This window comes from Rhincodon typus, chromosome 44, assembly GCF_021869965.1.
Source record: "Rhincodon typus isolate 14 chromosome 44, sRhiTyp1.1, whole genome shotgun sequence".
NCBI classification, from domain to species: Eukaryota; Metazoa; Chordata; class Chondrichthyes; order Orectolobiformes; family Rhincodontidae; genus Rhincodon; species Rhincodon typus.
Window position 1 is genome coordinate 1,076,627 of NC_063375.1, and position 2,257 is coordinate 1,078,883.

The following is a 2,257-nucleotide window of genomic DNA, read 5'->3' on the forward strand; positions in this document are numbered from 1 at the left end:
CTATCTCTCCCTCTCTATCCCACTATCTCTCCATCCCTCTCTACCTCGCCATCCCCCTCACTATCTCTTTCTCTCTCTATGTCTCCCTCTTACTATCTCCCTCCCTTTCTCACTCTCTTTCAATTTCTCTCTCTCCATCCATCCTTCTTATGACCTCCATCCCCCTCTCTCTCTATCCACCCTTCTCACTATCTCCATTCCTTCCTCTTCATCCCTTTCTCAAGCTATGCATCCTGCTTGGTATCTGCATCTTTCTCTCTCTCTCCCTCCATCGCCCTCCTGCATCCTGTGTCCCACCAAGAGAGAGACATAGAGAGAGTTGAGAGGTAGGGAGATAGAAAGAGGAAGGTAGGGAGACAGAAAGACACAAAGAGAGAGAGAGACAGAGCTAGAGTCAGAGAAATACGAACAGAGGGAGAGAGACAGAGAGACATAGAGAAAAAGAGAGAGAGACAGAGAGAGAGTTGAGAGGTAGGAGAGAGAAGGAGAGAAGGAGAGAGATAGACAGACAGAGAGACACAGAGAGACAAAGAGAGACAGACATAGAGAGAGCTGAGCGGTAGGGAGAGAGAAAGAGGGAGATAAAGAGACAGACAGGGAGAGAGACACACACAGAGAGAAAGCTAGAGAGACAGAGAGAGAAAGAGAGAGACAGTTGAGAGGTAGGGAGAGAGGAGTGAGATAGAGAGACAGAAAGACACAGAGAGAGAGACAGAGAGAGCTAGAGTCAGAGTGTCAGAGAAATACAAACAGAGGGAGAGAGAGAGACAGAGAGAGAGACATAGAGTGAGCTGAGAGGTAGGGAGTGAGAAGGAGGGAGAAAAAGAGATAGACAGGGAGAGAGAGACACACAGAAAGAAAGCTATAGGGACAGACAGAGAGAAAGAGTTGACAGGTAGGGAAAGAGAAAGAGGGAGATAGGGAGACAGGGGGAGAGAGAGACCCTCAGAGAGACAGACAGTGTCCCTCTCTCTCTGAGGGACTTTCTCTCTGTCTCTTTATCTCCCTCTTTATGAACAGAGGGGGAGAGGGGGGGAGAGAGAGAGAGAGAAAGTTGAGATGTAGGGAGCGAGAAAGAGAGAGACAGAGAGACAGACACAAAGAGTGAGAGAGAGCTCTGAGAGGTAGGGAGAGAGAAGGAGAGAGAGATAGACAGACAGACACAGACAGAGAGAGGGACAGAGTGTCAGAGAAATATGAAGAGGGAGGGAGAGAGAGAGAGAGAGATGAGAGGTAGGGAGAGAGAAAGAGGGAGATAGAGAGACAGACAGGGAGAGAGACACACAGAGAAAGTTGAGAGCTACAGAGAGAGGTAGAGGGAGATGGAGAGACAGAGATATGGGAGAGAGACAGAAAGAGAGAGAGGTAGAGTGTCAGAGAGATACAAAGAGAGAGACAGATGGAGAGATATATGTGTATATACATATATAGACAGAAAGTGTCAGAGAGATAGAAAGAGTGAGAGAGAGACAGATGGAGAAATATATGTATATATAGAGAGAGAAAACAGTGTCAGAAATAGAAAGAGAGAGAGAGACAGATGGAGAGATATATGTATATATAGAGAGAGAGAGAGACCGTGTCAGAGAGATAGAAAAAGAAAGAGATACATGTGTATATATAGAGAAAGAGAGTGTCAGAGAGGTACAAAGAGAGAGAGAAAGACAGATGGATATATATATATATATATATATACACATAGAGAGAGAGTGTCAGAGAGATACAAAGAGAGAGAGAGACAGATGGAGAGATATATGGGTATATATAGAGAGTGAGTGTGTCAGGGAGATAGAAAGAGAGAGAGGGACAGATGGAGAGTCGAGAGAGAGAGACAGAGGGAGAGATGTATACGTAGAGAGTGAGACAGAGAGAGAGTCAGATGGAGAGTTGAGAGAGATGTACACGTAGAGAGTGTGTGAGAGAGAGAGAGAGAGAGACAGATGGAGAGTTGAGAGAGATGTATACATAGAGAGTGAGAGAGAGAGACAGAGAGAGATGTATACGTAGAGAGTGAGAGAGAGAGAGAGTCAGATGGAGAGTTGAGAGAGATGTACGCGTAGACAGTGAGACAGAGAGAGAGACAGATGGAGAGTTGAGAGAGATGTACATGTAGGGAGTGAGAGAGACAGATGGAGAATTGAGAGAGATATACACGTAGGGAATGAGAGAGAGACAGATGGAGAGTTCAGAGAGATGTACACGTAGAGAGTGAGACAGAGAGAGACAGATGGAGAGTTGAGAGAGATGTACACGTAGA

At 45.9% G+C, this 2,257-nt stretch overlaps 1 protein-coding gene across 1 annotated transcript in view; it reads right to left on the bottom strand.

Moving 5' to 3' along the window:
* LOC125487714 overlaps nt 1–2,257 on the bottom strand; it is a 9,154-nt gene that overhangs the window by 5,774 nt on the left and 1,123 nt on the right. The gene's annotated exons all lie outside the window — the stretch shown is intronic.